General features: G+C 40.7%; 1 pseudogene; it reads right to left on the reverse strand.

Moving 5' to 3' along the window:
• The window catches only part of LOC112069247 (solute carrier family 26 member 6-like), a 39,417-nt pseudogene extending 22,260 nt beyond the window's left edge, over positions 1-17,157 (reverse strand).
• Between the last annotated feature and the right edge of the window lie 2,296 nt (positions 17,158-19,453).

Consider the following 19,453-nt stretch of genomic DNA (forward strand, 5'->3'; position numbering starts at 1 on the left):
TAAATGTTAGTATATTGTCCCCCATTACAAAAATTGTATATATTGTCCCATACAAAATGTTTATATTGTCCCATACAAAAAATGTTATATATTGTCCCATACATAAATGTATATATTGTCCATACATAAATGTTATAATTGTTCCATACATAAATGTTATATAATTGTCCCCATACATAAATGTTATATATTGTCCCATACAAAAACTGTACTAGTATTATTATAATTTTTGGGCGACCCTACTGGTCGCGACTCTTTCTTCCTCTTTCTTCAATAAAGTAATAACATCCGTTCTCTCTCTCTCGCGCTTCTCTCTCCCAGCCGCGGTACTCTATCCTGGGGCATGTTCCTGGACTGAGCTCTACCTGGATACAGACACATATGAGGAGGTGAGACGGAGGAGTTTACAGGTTTTTGTGGTCGCTTTAGTGCAATTTTCACAAGTATTCGGTACAATTTACAACTTTTAGTAACAAACCCAAAACAGATCATCAAAAAAGGTAGTTGTTTCAAAAAACTCTAAGTTACATTTTCAACTGACCAACTACAACACAATATCATACTGTCTCTTTTACAACAAACTGAATCAGTGTTTCATCTAGAAATACATGTCTTCACATTGCAACACATCATATTCATATTAAGTAATAGCCTTTCACAATACAATGCAGAGTTCACACTGCTTTACTAAAATTACGTTGGCAAATACAGTACTGTAATATATGCCAATTACGTAGCAGACACTTTTGTCCAAAGTAAACAAATTTTTGGTTGTATGGGACAATATATAACATTTTTGTATGGGACAATAATATAAAAATGTTGTATGGGACAATATATAACATTTTTGTATGGGACAATATATAACATTTTTGTATGGGACAATATATAAACATTTTGTATGGGACAATATATAAACATTTTTGTATGGGACAATATATATTACATTTTTGTATGGGACAATATATAACATTTTTGAGAAAGATATTTCCTGGTTTCTTTTCTTTTCGGTAAGAGATTAAAATGTAATGAAGGTTATTTGTTGATGTAAAAATATAAATGTACCGATTTTAAGGTTGTATCATCATATTTGGGGTGGGGTCGCGAGATATTACTGCGAAAAAAATGAGGTGCCCGCTGAAAAAGTTTGAATACCCCTGTTTAAAAAGGTAAATCTCTCTTTTATATTATCTCTCTATTACTCTCTCTTATAACAAAACAAAGCAAACAAACACGTGAGCTCATGTACACACACACATACACACTTTTAAAATTGTATAAACTGCCTTAATTTGCTGGACCCCTGGAATAGTAGCTGCTGCCGAGGTATTTAATGGGGATCCATAATAAATACAAATAAAATACACTCAGACTCACAGTTGTGTTCTGAAGATGACAGTGAGCATAGCGAAGCCGATGGATGCAGCCAGGCCGAGGTCCAGGTTCAGCAAGATAGTACACACCAGAGTTACCAACCACACCAGCTAGGGGACAGCAGAGACACAGGTAATCAATATGGGGAATACCCAGGAACCAGGGTTTCCCAAACCCCATTTGAGTCATATACGTTAATCTCAAGTTAGGATGCATGTTTTAGTGTATAGATGTGTTGCCCACCACTCGGGCTCCCGAGTGGCGTGGCGGTCTAAGGCACTACATTTCAGTGTACAAGGCGTCACTATAGACCCTGGTTCAAATCCAGGCTAAATCACATCCGGCTGGGGTTGGGAGTCCACATAGCGGCACACAATTGGCCCAGCGTCGCCAGGGTTTGGCCAGGGTAAGCAGTCATTGTAAATAAGATTTCAATAATGTTACAACCGGAGAAATCCTTTGTCTGTAGAAAAGCCATGGAATGAGAGCTACCCCTCACGTGAACAAGCGTCAGAGTTTGTGGCACTGCCAGACCACTCACTCAAAGAGCACTTATGAGCTGCTCCTTTACAGTCGAAGCCTCAAACAAGTTTCTAAAGATGGTTGACATCTAGTGGAAGCCTTAGGATGTGCAAAATGACCCCATAGACAGTTTGTATTCGATAGGCCAAGCTTAAAAAACTACAAACCTCAGATTTCCCACTTCCTGGTTGGATTTTTCTCAGGTTTTCACCTGCCATATGAGTTATGTTATACTCACAGACATCATTCAAACAGTTTTAGAAACTGTTTCAGAGTGTTTTCTATCCAATACTACTAAGAATATGCACATATTCGCATCTGGGACAGAGTAGGAGGCAGTTTACTCTGGGCACGCTTTTCATCCAAAAGTGAAAATGCTGCCCCCTATCCCAAACAGGTTAACTGACTTGTCTAGTTAAATAAAGGTAGAATAAATACAAAATAAAAGTTCTCACCAGTTCGACCTTATTGCTCTTCCAGAGTGCAGGAATGTCTTTAAACTGCATAAAAAGGCCTTTCAGGTTCACAAGCACTATACAGGCCAGGACAGCCTAGGAGACACACAAACACTCATCAGATCAGTGTTGTGTGTGTTTGGCTGGCGTGGAGGTGATGGAGAGATAGATACCTTGGGTAGCTCCTCAAACAGTGTCCCCAGTTGCAGAATGAAGATCAGCACAAGTACTGAAGAAATCAGCCCCACAACCTGACAACATGTACAAACACACTCATCAGTTAGTGTGTACGTTTGTGTAAATATTAGCAAGTGTAGATGCGTGTATGTGCATGCATGAGTGTATGTCTGTGTGTGTTACCTGTGTCTTGCCCCCAGTGCTATCCTGGAGGAGGGTACGGGACGGAGAAGCAGCAGCAGCGTGGCATTGAAAGAATCCTCCCACTATGTTACAGAGACCAATAGCCACCATCTCCTGGAAAGAGAGAAAGAAGACCAAGAGAGTGAAAAAGAGGGGGGAGATTAGAGGAATGCAGAGGCTCAATTACATTGGGGTTTATTTACTTGTGGCCACCCCCAGTAAATAAGTCATAGTGCTTATTCAGTGGTATATTCAGTATTTGGTGTACTTCTCCTTTACACTTGACTGAGCAGAGAGTGTCATCCATTAAACATTCAGGACAAGAGCTGTAAGCTGGTACAGACACTGTGTGTTCCCTTCCTGTCTCACTCTTTCAGAGCAAAGCAACCCCACACACATGCCTCTGTTGGTCTGCCTGCATGCCAGTGTGTGTGTGTGTGTGTGTGTGTGTGTGTGTGTGTGTGTGTGTGTGTGTGTGTGTTTGTGTTTGTGCGTGCATGTCCCACCTGGTTGCTGTCCACGTTGTAGCCGTGTTTTTGGCCGAAGATTTTTCCCAAGGAGATGTTAAGGGCATATCCCACTATGCCTACTACGAATGCATCACCAACTACCGAACCCCACATACTAACGTCAGGTGACCTGGGAGGCTGTAGTCTAAGGATAGAGAGGAAAGGGAGATGGGGAGAAGACAGGAGTGGAGAGAAAGGGAGAGGAAGAGAAGGAGAGGGAGAGATTAAAGTGGACAGGGGGAGGAAGGGATAGAAGAGAAGTATGTGGTTCAAAGACACTGTAAAAATGTATCTCATTGATTACTGCCTCGTCCAGACCCCTCCTTGCTCAACACATCCCCTTGATTATTGCTACTGGTAACAAGTATTGAAACATGTACACAAACAAATAATTACGTTGGGGTTTAATTGTGTATCAATGCACAGGCTATGTTATGATGGCTCAAAGTAACCTAAATGATAAACAAAKTGATAAAGGACCTATAGGCTACCTGAGGTAAAGCATTGTTATGAAGAAAATGATTTGATACTTGAAAGAATGAAATGATCAATTTACACCAGTGACAATGATCAAGCTTATGAATACTGTCTCCTCCATTCAGAAAAGCTGCCTACAACAGCTGATATTGAGCAGTAGCAGTAGCCACTTTCTACAACAAAACACTATACTGCATGGACGCTCCTAAGGATATTTAATAATCATAATAATGAATTACATATAAAATAGGATTTTTTATTATTGAGTTGTAGAGTAAATAAATGCGTATATTATGAGACTGTGCTTAGATACAAATGTAAGAGGGAGACACAAAATGAGAGCAGGAAAACTGCTCAAGCGTTTGGCTTAACTGTCATGGATGACTGCCTGACCAACACCCGATGCTTCTTCATGAGTGGAGCATCGTAGCCAAGCCATTTTTTGTGGTAAGGATGTTCCACTGTAGGCTTCTTGTCAAAGAAGTGGTAGGAGCCCACAAAGGGACGTTTTGGTGATTTCTTTAGGTTCAAACGCTTTGAGCCAAAACCGCAGTCTCCGCGTCTTTAGGAGGTGGATGCAGGTCGTATGGGGCTCCACAGGTACATTCAGATCGACGTAGAGGTTGGTGTTCAAAACATTGCTGTAAAAACTGCCTCCTCTTCATCCAATTGTTGAGACAGCCTCGTACTGAACATATGTTTGTCATGTTTACCAATTTTAGGATTTTGTGCGTTTCTGTCAGTGTAAAACTATCAAGCTCTCAACTAAAAGTACCACTTTTGCATGTGCCAGCGTCGCACAAATGTTACCGGAAATAGAAACACCATTGCAACTAACTCGCCGCGATCACTGTGACGTTCCAGAACAAGGCGAATAGGATGACTCTTTCCCAATGAACTACACCATATCACCTTCTCCTATCTTTCCTCTTCCTCGCCTCTTCTCCTGTGGACTCAACTGATCTTAGAACACCCCACACACCCACCCACCCACAAACACTAACGCACAAACCCACACTCATAAACACTCACCCGTTGGGGATCTGTCCGACGACGGCCAATTTGTATTGGCTGCGCAGTTTGCAGTAGTAAGAGATAAGTGTTGCTMCTATGATCTGTAGCACACACACATAGACACATATAAGTTACCATGCTCACAAAAACACAACATCGCCTGTCCTGTTGTGTACATGTGCATTTTTGAGTAAATCATTATTTCAGACCTTTGTGGCTTTGCTGTGTTTGGATTCCATGCACAAATACAGGCCGATTATTTAACATAACTAATCACTTCACCATATTTTAATGGATCAATGTGACTGACTAGGCACACACACACATGCACACAGAGAGACACATACACCCCTCTTGATGAAATTASAAAATGATGTGAAAATATGGAACGTTAAACTGAAAATAAGGTTAACCACTTTCTGGCCTTACTCTCCTATCAGCCATGGGGACAGGTTGCCCTCTAGTGGTTTTCACTAGACGTGTCGTTCAAGAGACCAAGAGAGAGAGAGAGGAATGAGGAGCAAAAGACTAGAGGATGATTGTATGACAAATAAACAGAAACACACAGAGAGGTGTTAGGTGTAGAGCAGGGTTTCCCAAACTTGGTCCACGTGTTTGTTTTTGCCCTAGCACTACACAGCTGATTCAAATAACCGAGGTTGGTTAACCCTGGTGTAGAGGACCTACCGTTATGAGTTCTATAGGAACAGGCACAGGCATTTTCTTGTCATAGTAAATGTTGAGTTCTTTGACCGCTATGAGGACCGCCAAGGCCACTAGAGTTACCACYACGGCCGCAATGTTAGTCTCTGGCAGATGTCTACAGATATCTATTAGGAGCTAGAGAGAGAGAGAGGGGAGAGAGAGAGAGTAGAGAATAGAGAGGGAGAGAGAGAGTGTTTCTGCATACATGCAGTAGTTGGAAAACATTTACAACTTTTGCACGTGTGAATCATCTGTTTCTGTGTGTGGRTGTGTTGTGTGCACTCACATAGACCTGAGACAGCGGTCCGGAGAAGCGTCTAGTGCGGATCCCAAAGAGGTTTGGGAGTTGGGAAAGTACCACATGTATACCTGCTCCTGTCATGTAACCACGTACCAGGGGATCCGCGAGGAACGTCACCACAAAACCAAACCGAATCATTCCCAGCAGAAACAKAAAGATCCCACTCAGTATAGTGGTGCTGGCTGCTATCTGTACTCTGAGGGCATCGCGGGCTGCTACATCTAGAACTTCAGTCCCATTGGTTCCATTTAGAGTCATGAAGTTACTGTTTGGGGCCAGCCTCTCTGTCGTGGTGCCTATCATGATGCTGGTCACAGAAAATGTGCCTGAGGGAACACACACACACATTACACACACAAGATAATATTAGTGAATTAATTAGCATATTCCTTTGACCAAATGATATTAAAAATTCAAATTATCTCTCTCTCCTTCCCCCCTTCCACACTCTGTCTTGCCTACGGAGATGTGTTTGGAGGTGCCAAAGATGCAGTACATGAGTACAGGGTAGAAGGAAGTGTAGAGGCCATACACTGGGGGCACAGAGGCCAGGAGAGCATAGGCCAAACCTGGGGAAACATTACAGAAATGTCAGTCTTCATAGTCTTCACAAAATAGATAGTTATCATATAGTATTCTCAGCCCAAAGAGATGCAACACTAACTTGAGATCAACTTGTGTAAATCAGGCTTTCACCTCAAGCGTTGGTATCAATGAAAGATTTACATGTGGTTACATGCAGTGACTAAATTAACTAAGTACTCAGTGGTGTAAAGTACTACTTAAGTAATTCATTTGGGAAGGCCTATCTGTACTTTAATATTTCTATTTGTCACAACTTTTACATTTACTCAACTACATTCCTAAAGAAAATAATGTACTTTTTAAACATTTTCCTTCACCCCCAAAAGAACTGGTTAAATTTTGAATGCTTAGCAGGACATGAAAACGGTCCAATTTATTCACTTATCAAGAGAACATCCTTGGTCATCCCTACTGCCTCAAGTCTGGCAAACTCACTAAACACAAATGCTTCATTTGTAAATAATGTCAGATTGTTGGAGTTGTTTTTATGCTGCTGTCTGGTTGGCTTAATATAAGCATTTAACTTTACTTCTACTCAAGTATAACAATTGGTACTTTTGAACTTACAGTAAGTACATTTTAAAATAAATAGTTTAGACTTTTACTCAAGTAGTATTTTACTGGTTACCTTTCACTTTCACTTTTACATTTTCTATACATTTTGGTCAGGTACGACGATTTAGTACTTTTCCCACCATGTGTTGTTGATGTCAAGTTAGGATTGGGCCCTGTTTGTGTGTTCAAACAGTAGAGGTGGTACAGACCCATAGGCAGGTGCATGATACCAATGCTTATGCCAGATATGAGGTCTCCCAGTGCATCATGTCTCACTGAGTAACGAGGCAGCCATGACAGGATAGGTATAAAGCTCAGCACAGAACGCTTCAGCTTGGGCACTGAACACCTGAGACCAGGGGGAAGAGTTGGAGTGGTGGAGAGGTGGAGAAGTGGAGAAAAGAATAATACATTTTTGTTATCCATTTGTGACAACGGATATGTGTCTGCTGTGTGTTGAAGTTGAAGTTGGTGGATAGGGCATGCAGGCAACTCAGCTCCTTGAGTGCCACAGTGAGTGCAGGGTTTGGTTCCATTCCATCTCTTACACATCTAATTAAACTAACCAGGAGTCTTACAGCTAGGCTGGCACATAAGACAGCACACACTGTGGCCATTCAGGACCAGGTTTCATCTCCTTTAGTGGCACATAGAGCCAGGTAACCCTGTGCCATAGGGCTGTAGGTAAAATCGAGGGAGTAATCCTACATAGGATTTAGAAAAGTGGTGAAATAAGGCAATTAAAATAAATGTTCTATCACATTGACAATATTATTTTGGGGAAGCACAATTGATTCTAAGTTTGAGCATATCAAACTATTAATAAGATGTTTACGCTCAGATTTTGTATAAATCACTTGCGCTAATCGCGGATTGAAGTCTACAATGTAGGGGGGAGGTTCAAAGGCAGGGTTCCCCAACTGGCGGCCTACTGGCCGAATTTGGCCCACAAATGGTTTTATTTGGTCCCCAAAATTGTCTTATGTCATTGGACACAAAAGACTGTAAAAACACCAGGAAATCAGCTCCAAGTGATTTACATTTTTGAAATCTGCTCCCAAGTATTCCCACACATAGTATATTGACATGATTGCATAAAAATGCAAGAAAGTTTTGAAATTAAAATGTTTTAGTCAAATAGAATATCTGTTTGGGATTCTTGCGGTCAAATTGACTTGTAATTATGTTCCGGCCCCCCGACCATCCGCCTAGTTGATGATCGGTGTTCTAAGGGTTGCGCTACATGGTGATGAACTTAGAGATCAGCCAATTAAAACCAGCAACTGTTTTTGCTGCTCCGACCATAGACTCCTGGTCAAGTCCCATTCTGAGGCATTGTGAATCCAGACATCTTGACAGAGGAAGAGCCGGCTGGTAGATGAGACTATTACTTTTTTAATACAGTAAATAGCCTAAAGTTACTGCTATCTTACAAACGAATGTAACTGTGTTTATTAGTGTGCTTGCTGAAGGCAAGAACACTCTAGATTTCTTACATAGTCTTATTAGGTGTGCTTGCTGAAGGAAAAGCACAACTTTAGATTTCTATCTTAGTCTTATAATTCTAAATAAAGTTTGCTTTGCTACCACACCCACAACGGAAGCACAATATTGCAGCATCGCATTAGTGGAAACCAAGACTGTTCTCGGGGCAGGCCCTGGTTGTAGCTAGATTTGTTCAAGTAACCGGGGTTAACTTTTACTAACCTTAACATAATTCTCCTAACCTGCCACATTATTATCCTAACCAACCACATTGACTATTCTAACCTGCAGCGTAAGTTCTCCAATCAAAAAGTCACTTCTGCTAGTCAAAACTGGCAGACCTGGCCTGAGAACAGACTTGGTTTCCACTAATGCGATACAGCCACAATCATGTCCTCGGATTCGCAGGTGGACACGTTAGAACAGACTCAGGGTCTGTTTCTGTGGCAACAGAAATGCTAAAAGACTCATGGTTAGTGTAATTTTGGGTGAAACCAGCAACTGACAGTAAAAACAAGACTTCTCAACACAGAGGTTGAAACATTCATACGATACAACATACGATTTGTTTAACAATTTTAGGAGAAAATATAATGTCTACGTTGCACAGTAATATTGCCATCGCTAACATACTTATCATTTATTTTAGGTATGAGAAACTCTTCATGATTCCTTAGAAAATGTTATGAAATCCGAAGACACATTACGTTAACACATTAAACCGATCATATTCAGTCTTTCAAACATTAAAGGTGCAATATGCAGAAATCGCTACGCCATTTCCTGGTTACTAAAATTCGAATAGAGTTTATGTGGCACAATGAACCATGTATAGTGTAGAGAATCATTGAACCATCTAAACTGCTGTGAAATACCTTTTCAATAACCAAAAATATTGTATTTTCAGCTGTTTGAAGCTGCTGTACAAAACCAAACGTAAAAGACGCAAAAACTAAACTTAAGAACGGGAATCATAGAAATAGCGCACATAGAATAGATCGACCGCGTCTTAGACTTGCGTTCAACATGAATGACAGATCTATAACTCACGTTTCCATGTGATTTGGTCAAGTCGCCCAAAATGTTACATATTACAGCTTTAACTTCCGCACAGGTGTGTGAATCGTCTTTCTTTGCCTTTTTAGTGCAATAAATGTTATGGTTTCTTTAACACAGAAGAAGTCGCTGTTAAGCCTGAATTGACATACCCAAAACCAATGAGGAAGTCTGCAGTGTTGAGAGTGGTTGGATGAATCCAATCAGTACACCAAGAAAAATTCTCAAACGTGCAATCGCGCTCTTAATTTTAATTCAGTTTGACTCACCATAAATTCTGTGTTAGATTACTTGCATACATAATTTTATACTGTGTGTAGTTTTTTAACCAAAACCAATAAAGATTTGCAAAACGTAGCCCTTTCCACTCACATTTCCTGTCATCCTGTATACGGATTGAAAATGGCTCATTTTGTCATTGATAAGCGCATAAATTGGAACGCAGTAGCTGTACAGTAACATCTTATGCATGACGTAGAAATTCAAGTTTTCCACTTTACAGCGCTGTATGAGTTTTGACTGACAGCTGTTATAAACTTGAGCACCGTGCAACAAGAAGATGCCCCCATTCCTCCCACTAATTGGACTACGTTTGCACATTTGTTGTTGTCTGAGTGAGGGAAATGCTGTACATTGAGAAGAGTCGATGTGTTCTAAAAGATGAGATATTGAGGATTCTAATAAAGACCGTGTTGATGTCATACAATCAAACCACACACCCAAGAGTCCAAATGTCTACGTCACATTTCCATATTTGAAAACTCATGTAATTTACACTATCAACGTTTATGATTGTTATGTTTAATCCACAGTTGCAAGGATGTTATACACTGGGCTGTCCTGAACCGAATGAGCATTTGTTTGTCGTATTGTGAATACAATTTGCTGCGGAACGCGTACTTGAATGCACTCATGACTCCTTTCTATGTGCACAAAAGTTACAATCTGTTTCTCTGAAATGCCTTTTGAAAGTCTACCACTGGAAGATTGTATTTTATAACTTAGCTAGCCATGTCCGCAATAGAATAAGCTTTAAAATGATTCCCACGTGACCCAGCTCATGCAGAGTGACACAACTCCTTTGCATAGAGTTGTCAGGCTGTTGATTGTTACCTGTGGAATGTTGTCCCACTCCTCTTCAATGGCTGTGCGAAGTTGCGGGAAGTGGAACACGGTATTGCACACATCAATCCAGAGCATCCTAAACATGCTCAATGGATGACATGTCTGGTGAGTATGCAAGCCATAGAATAACTGGGACATGTTCAGCTTCCACGAATTGTGTACAGATCCTTGCGACATGGGGTGTCCATTATACTGCTGAAACATGAGATGATGGCAGCGGATGAATGGCAAGACAATGGGCCTCAGGATCTCGTCATGGTATCTCTGTGCATTCAAATTGACATGAAGAAAATGCAATTGTGAACGTTGTTCGTAGCTTAGACCTTGGTGAGGACGATGAGCAAGCAGATAAGACACCTTCCCTGAGACAGTTTCTGACAGTTTGTGCAGAAATTCTTTGGTTGTGTAAACCCACAGTTTCATCAGCTGTCTGGGTGGTTGGTCTCAGATGTCATGACGTGGCCCTTTCTGGGTAGAGCTAGTGCCCCCCCCCCCCCCCCCCCCCGTCTCTCTCTCTCTCCCCTACACCCAGGTTTTGTTACCTCAGGTCGTAAATGCCTGGAGGAGACTCTCTCCCCCTGGCCATGCAGAAAGAGAGACACATAGAGAGAACAAAGGATTTCACATGGCAAACTCCTAAATCCCCAACATGGGGATTTGATACAAAATGTCCACTTGTGAGAAGGTGGGAATGGCCAACCTTCAGATCACCTAATAATAATTACAGAGAATTAATTTGATAAAATAACAGTCTTCACTTTAATGATGCCAAAGACATGACACAGACGATCCCTCAGGTGAAGAAGCCGGGTGAGGAGGTCCTGGGCTGGCGTGGTTACACGTGGTCTGTGGTGTTGAGGCCTGTTGAATGTACAAATTCTCTAAAACTACATTGGAGGTGGCTTATTCAGTAGTAGAGAAATGAACATTCAATTCTGGCAACAGCTTTGGTGGAAATTCCTGCAGTCTACCTGCCAATTGCACGCACCATCAAAACTTTGTGTTGTGGGACAAAGCTGGACATTTTAGAGTGGCCTTTTATTGTCCCCAGCATGAGTTGCACCTGTGTAATAATCATGCTGTTTAATCAGCTTCTTGATATGCCACACCTGTCAGGTGGATGGATTATCTTGGCCAAGGAGAAACACCCACTAACAGCTATGTAAACAATTTTGTGCAAAATATTTTAGAGAAATATTATTTTTGTGCTTATGGAACATTTCTGCAATCTTTTATTTCAGCTCATGAAACACTTTACATGTTGCATTAATATTTTTGTTCAGTACCCACTCAAAAAGACAGCCAAAAGTTTGTTAAATTCCCAATGTGTCACTGTGCTTTTAACCATTTTAATGCACAACAAAGTTCTGTGCAGATTATTAAAGCAAATGTGATCTCCACAGACCTGCAACATGTGCATGCTATCTTGAACATGCACGCTTTCTAAGATTACATAGGAGGACATTTATAGTTACAGTAAACTTCAAGACCAATATGTCCATGGATGTCTTTCTAATTTTAAGGTTGAATAAATACTGTTACAATAGTAAGATAGTGTTAACTTTTGGCTATTTAACTGTATTGCAAATTTTTTATTGAATTGTATTTGTGCCCAAAGTAAACTGCCTGTGACTCAGGCCCAGAAGCTAGGATATGCATATACATGGTGGATTTGGATAGAAAACACTCTAAAGTTTCTAAAACTGTTAAAATAATGTCTGTGAGTATAACAGAACTGATATTCTCGACCCTGATCTCTCTTTTGACGAACATATCAAGACTGTTTCAAGGACAGGTTTTTCCATCTACGTAACATTGCAAAAATCAGAAACTTTCTTTCCAAAAATGATATAGAAAAATTAATCCATGCATTTGTTACTTCTAGGTTAGACTACCGCAATGCTATACTTTCCGGCTACCCAGATAAAGCACTAAATAAACTTCAGTTAGTGCTAAATACAGCTGCTAGAATCTAGACTAGAACCAAAAAATGTGATCATATTACTCAATCGCTAGCCTCCCTACACTGGCTTCCTGTTAAGGCAAGGGCTGATTTCAAGGTTTTACTGCTAACCTACAAAGCATTACATGTGCTTGATCCTACCTATCTTTCCGATTTGGTCCTGCCGTACATACCTACACGTACGCTACGGTCACAAGACGCAGGCCTCCTAATTGTCCCTAGAATTTCTAAGCAAACAGCTGGAGGCAGGGCTTTCTCCTATAGAGCTCCATTTTGATGGAATGGTCTGCCTACCCAATTTGAGAGATGCAGACTCGGTCTCAACCTTTAAGTCTTTATTGAACTCCTCTCTTCAGTAGGTCATATGATTGAGTGTAGTCTGGCCCAGGAGTGTGAAGGTGAACGGAAAGGCTCTGGAGCAACGAACCGCCCTTGCTGTTTCTGCCTGGCCGGTTCCCCTCTCTCCACCGGGATTCTCTGCCTCAAACCCTATTACAGGGGCTGAGTCACTGGTTTACTGGTGCTCTTCCATGCCGTCCCTAGGAGAGGTGTGTCACTTGAGTGGGTTGAGTCACTGACGTGATCTTCCTGTCTGGGTTGGCGTCCCCCCTTGGGTTGTGCCGTGGCGGAGATCTTTGTGGGCTATACTCGGCCTTGTCTCAGGATGGTAAGTTGGTGGTTGAAGATATCCCTCTAATGGTGTGGGGGCTGTGCTTTGGCAAAGTGGGTGGGGTTATATCCTTCCTGTTTGGCCCTGTCCGGGGGTATCATCGGATGGGGCCACAGTGTCTCCTGACCCCTCCTGTCTCAGCCTCCAGTATTTATGCTGCAGTAGTTTATGTGTCGGGGGGCTAGGGTCAGTTTGTTATATCTGGAGTACTTCTGTCTTATCCGGTGTCCTGTGTGAATTTAAGTATGCTCTCTCTAATGCTCTCTCTTTTTCTTTCTTGCTGTCTCTCGGAGGACCTGAGCCCTAGGACCATGCCTCAGGACTACCTGGCATGATGACTCCTTGCTGCTCTCTCTTTTTCTTTCTTGCTGTCTCTCGGAGGACCTGAGCCCTAGGACCATGCCTCAGGACTACCTGGCATGATGACTCCTTGCTGTCCCCAGTCCACCTGGCCGCGCTGCTGCTCCAGTTTCAATTGTTCTTCCTGCGGCTATGGAAATCTGACCTGTTCACCGGACGTGCTACCTGTCCCAGACCTGCTGTTTTCAACTCTCTAGAGACAGCAGGAGGACTGGCCATCCCTCATAGCCTGGTTCCTCTCTATGTTTCTTCCTAGGTTTTGGCCTTTCTATTGAGTTTTTCCGAGCCACTGTGCTTCTACACCTGCATTGCTTGCTGTTTGGGGTTTTAGGCTGGGTTTCTGTACAGCACTTTGAGATACATTTGATTTGATTTGATATGGCAGGCGAAACCCCGAACACAAACCATCCCCACCAAAAATTCAGCCTACCACTGTTTCCAATGGCTGTCATGTTTATTATGAGGCGAAATCCTCCCAGATTGCAGTTCCTAAGACTTCCAATCAATGTCAACAGTCTTTAGAAAGAGTTTCAGGCTTGTTTTTGGAAAGATGAGCTAGAATTTGTATTTTTTCCAAGTGGCTCCCATTTTGGCTGTAGTGTTTTCATACTCGTGGATGAGAGCGCGTTCTTTGTTCTTTATCTCCGGTAAAGACAATAAATGTGTCTTTACATATGAGTTATTTTATACTCACAGACATCATTCAAACAGTTTTAGAAACTACAGAGTGTTTTCTATCCAATAGTAATAATAATATGCATATATTAGCAACTGCGACTGTGGAGCAGGCAGTTTACTATGGGCACCTCTGGGCACCTTTCATCCAAGCTACTCAATACTGCCCATGCAGCCATATTAAGTGTTAAGGGCTTGTACTGTAAATAAGCATTTCATGTATCTGGTTGAGAGAATGCCAAGAGTGTGCAAAGATGTCATCAAGGCAAAGGGTGGTTACTTTGAAGAATCTCATATTAAATATGTTTTCATTTGTTTATCACTTTTTAGGTTACTACATGATTCCATATGTGTTATTTCATAGTTTTGAGGTCTTCACTATTATTCTACAATGTAAAAAATGGAAAGATAAAGAAAAACCCTTGAATGAGTAGGTTTGTCCAAACTTTTGACTGGTACTGCAAACAAAAATATTAACTCAACATGTAAAGGGTTGTTCCCATGTTTCTTGATTTGAAATAAAAGATTCCAGAAATGTTAGATATGCAATAAAAGCTTATTTCTCTCAAATGTTGTGCACAAATTCGTTTACATCTCTGTTAGTGAGAAATGTATCCTTTGCCAAGATAATCCATCCACCTGACAGGTGTGGCATTTCAAGAAGCTGAACAAACAGCATGATCATTACACAGGTGCACCTTGTGATGGGGACAATACATTTCATGTATCTGCATGTATACATGTATTCATGTATCTACTATAAATTGTGCAGTTTTGTCACACAACACAATTGCACAGGTGTCTCAAGTTTTGAGGGAGTGTGTAAATGGCATGTTCACTGCAGGAATGTCCAACAGAGCTGTTGCCAGAGAATTTAATGTTAATTTCTCTACAATAATTTTATGTTCATTTCTCGACAATAAGCTGCTTCCAAGGTCGTTTTAAAGAATGTGGCAATACATCCAACCAGACTAAAAACTGCAGACCACATGTAACCATGCCAGCCCAGGACCTCCACATCCAGCTTTGTTACCTGAAGAATCGTCTGAGAGCAGCCACCAGGACAGCTGATGAAACTGAGGAGTTTTTCAGTCTGTAATAAAGCCTTTTTGTGGGGGAAAAACTCATTCTAATTGGCTGGGTCTGGCTCCCAATTGGGTGRGGAGCCAGACTCTCCATCGCCCCTGCGCGATCATGTGAAATCCATAGATTAAGGCCTAATTAAATTATTTCAACTGTAACTCAGAAAAATCTTGATATTGGTGCAGTGGCTTCTTCATTGCTGAGTGGCCTTTCAGGTTATGTTGATATAGGACTCGTTTTAGTGTGGATATAGATACTTTTGTACCTGTTTCCTTCAGAATCTTCACAAGGTCCTTTTCTGTTGTTCTGGGATTGATTTGCACTTCTCGCACCAAAGTACGTTCATCTGTAGGAGACAGAACGCGTCTCCTTCCTGAGCGGTATGACGGCTGCTTGGTCCCATGGTGTTTAAAACCTCTCTAGGTAGCGTCCCACCTGGTCAACATCTGGTGAAATTGTCAGACAATATCTTCTTTAAGTAAATCAATTAAACCTTTTAATGCATTTGCAGACAGAAGTTGACAATGGAAACACAGTGCGTAGGTTTCAGAGTAAGTTCTGCTCCCCACCAAAGGGCACAGCTGATTTTATACATGTGGTCACTCCCTAGTGGTATGATCACCTACGTCAATGTATGTGTGTATCAATAAGCCGAGGTTACCTAATATTACAGTAGCTTCTCTGAATTTATTAGCATTATCCACTGTAACACACTTCTCTTAATCTAGTTTTGGTGTGACTCAGACCTAGCCTGCAAGCACACTCTCGCAACAGCCAGGGCTTAACCATAAAAACTAATATAGATAGCTTGTGCAACATATAGTGGCAGAGTTTTTAGACACATAGCAACAGTATCTTATTATAAGGCCTGCAGCAAAACATATGAATCTTAAGGTCCCCTTATTCAATAATGGGTCTTTGGGACCAACCCCCTACAACGTGAATTCAACCTATTTCTAATGTGAAATCAACCAAAGCTTGAAACCCTAAGCCCATTTTCAAATTTCTTGTTGAACCCTGGTTTGAATTGAAATGATAGCTGTTGAAGACATGGGCCTAAAAAGCATAATTGATGATATATGATTGATAAAGTATATTTACTTTTCATTTGCTCTGTTAAATCTATTCTTTGAAATGACTTTGATTGCAATATTGAATGTATTGAGTTTTTAAGTGGAGACACATTTATGCAAGGTTTGTCTATGTTGAAAATTGGTTACCATGATATACTAATCCCGTTGTTGAAATTTCACCCTCTAAATAGCAGTCTACATTGATGACTTTGCAAATCCAATGTATTTTACTAAATTCCACATCACATACGTTGACAAACTACATTGAAACAACGTTGATTCAACCAGTTTGTGCCCAGTGGGATGTTACTATCTTACCTGAGGGAATCTTTCACCCTTTCCTTCAGGAGAGGTCTGGTGGAGTGAGTCCGTCTTCTGGCCAACTCGTCCAAGCAAAGCTCGTTCATAACATCCCTCTCCACGTAAAAYTCCCCAGCCCTCTGCTCCTCAACTCCCATGGYTGTCTTCCAACACTGAATGTCTGTCTGTTTATTGCTTTGTGTGTCTCTCTCTTTTCTTTCTGTCTATGTCTCTTTGTCTGTCCTTCTAGTCTGAAACAATGTGCAGAAGARAAACCTCTTGTTCCAAAACAACAGAGGTCTCACAATTATCAACAAACTGTCAAACACCCTGATAAAAGGTACAAAAACAAGAAGCTACTCTATGTTCCAAGCTAGTCTGAGTGTACTCCTGGCTGTGTCTTTGTTTGTATCTCAGTCGGACCTTCTTCATATCTGGGTGCAGGACAATCCCTGGTATTCTGGTTCTAACAGAGACTTAGCTGACTGATTCGGTCTCGGATAAGGACATTGAGATTTGTGGTTAAAATATCTTCAGGTGTGATATATTGCAAAAAGGGAAAGGAGTGGCTGTTTATGTCAAAACAACACACTTGGCATCATGTTGTCTAAATATTACTGTTCCCAAGAAAATTWGCGGGTTATAGAAAAGCCAAATAAACCCAAATACACYGTTATTTGTTGTTGGGATTTACCACTGTGATTAGTGAAAACAGAGGATGGATCAACAACATTGCAGTTAGTTACAGTATGGGATCTTACTTTGAWACAGGAAAATAATCCTGCAGCAACAGGAAATGTGAATTATTCTGTGGATTGTACTAAATTGACATTTTCGTAGATGTTGATTCATTTTTCGTAAGGGAAAATCAAGTCTGAAATTGGAAAGTGAAAATTACATACTTCAGAAGATTTTTTCGACCTTAAATACACCACACGTTTTATGTCAGGGTGATCAAACTAATAACGGCTAATGTAATAACTTTTCTAAATGTAATAACTTTTCTAAATGTAATAACTTTTCAATTTTGTTAATAATAAAACTGGTTTATGTAATAACTTGCCAGTAAACATAACAAAACGTTGAAAGGTTGATATAACAACTTTTTTTTCTGTAACTGTAATAAGTTATACCAGTAGTTATTACCTTAACCGGTGAGTAACAACTGTTTTGATGAATAAGGTAATAACTTCAACCGATGTAATAAAATACAAAAATCAATGTTTTAACGTACTATTTCCCTCAATTTGATATAAACAATACCAAAAAGGCTTTATGGCGAAAGCATACCATGYAATTATCTGAGGACAGCGCCCCGCCGACAAAAGCATACAAACATTTTACAACCAAGTAAAGGAATTACAAAAGTCAGAAAGAGTGATAAAATTAATCACTTACCTTTGATGATCTTCATATGTTTGCACGCTCAAGAGTCCCTGTTACACAATACATGTTTGTATTGTTTGATAAAGTCCCTCTTTATGTCCCAAAAACTCAGTTTTCTTTTGGCGCGTTTTTTTCAGTAATCCACTGGCTCAAAGGCGGTCACGACATGCAGACGAATACATCCTAATAGTACCGGTAAAGTTCGTCGAAACATGTCAAACGATGTTTATAATTAATCCTCAGGTTGTCTATTGTCTAAATAATTGATAATATTTCAACCGGACAATAGCGTCTTCAATTGAAAGTAAAAAGAACGAAGGGCGTGCTCTCGGTCACGCACGCAAAGGAGCTCTGCTTCATTCTGCATGCCACTTACAAGCTGGTCTCATTCTTCCTAATTTTTCAGAATACAAGCCTGAAACAATGTCTAAAGACTGTTGACATCTAGTGGAAGCCATAGGAACTGCAATTTGGRTCCTATCCAAATACATACTGTATAGGCATTCAATAGAAAAGTACCCACATCAAAAATATCCCACTTCCTGGATGGGTTTTCCTCAGGTTTTCGCCTACCATATCAGTTCTGTTATACTCACAGACATTATTTTAACAATTTTGGAAACTTCAGAGTGTTTTCTATCCAATACTAGCATGCATTTGCATATCCTTGCTTCTGGGCCTGAGTAACAGACAGTTTACATTGGGCACCGCATTCATCTAAAATTCAAAATACAGCCCCTTACCCAAGAGAGGTTAAGGGACAGTTATGTTGAGTGTGTTTCATTTGGTTACCTGATGAAGGACAGGAAATACATAACTATATCTCTATGTGTGTACATTTCTCAATTATGGAGTTTGCAACTAATTCTTGTATAAAATGAATGAGTAAAGATACAACTATTTGTGAAATGATGTAATGTGATTTTAACCTTTAATTTTGAGAGAATTGTATTCCCTGTAAAGGTTAACTAGTCAGCAGCCACGCCCCCGTGAGCACAGACATGATCTGGCGTCATTGAACCGCCCTCTTCTACTGTYATGAATAAAAGCCCCTCCTAAGAAAATCCTCTTCAGACTAAGCAAACCCACAGTGTGAGCTATGATTGTGAATAGTTAAGACCACGCATACCTCGGTGTAAGCTGAGGTGGCACAGTTTTGAGTACYAAGACTAGAAAACCATACCACGTGGAGCATTGGCTACACGACTGGAAATGGTTAAACTCTGAGACTATCRATCCCTACAGAATAAGAGCAAATCTTAAATACTAATTACTAGTCTGCAGCTACCGACAACTGCTGAAACATCTATTCTATGAGAACATTTCTGAATGGTACTTTGAAGTGTCCATTCTAACCACGAAAGACTTTGATCTTCAGGGAAACAGAAAGAGAGAGAGACTCGGGAGAACTCTCCAGCAG

This window comes from Salvelinus sp. IW2-2015, unplaced genomic scaffold, assembly GCF_002910315.2.
Source record: "Salvelinus sp. IW2-2015 unplaced genomic scaffold, ASM291031v2 Un_scaffold948, whole genome shotgun sequence".
Classification (NCBI taxonomy): Eukaryota; Metazoa; Chordata; class Actinopteri; order Salmoniformes; family Salmonidae; genus Salvelinus; species Salvelinus sp. IW2-2015.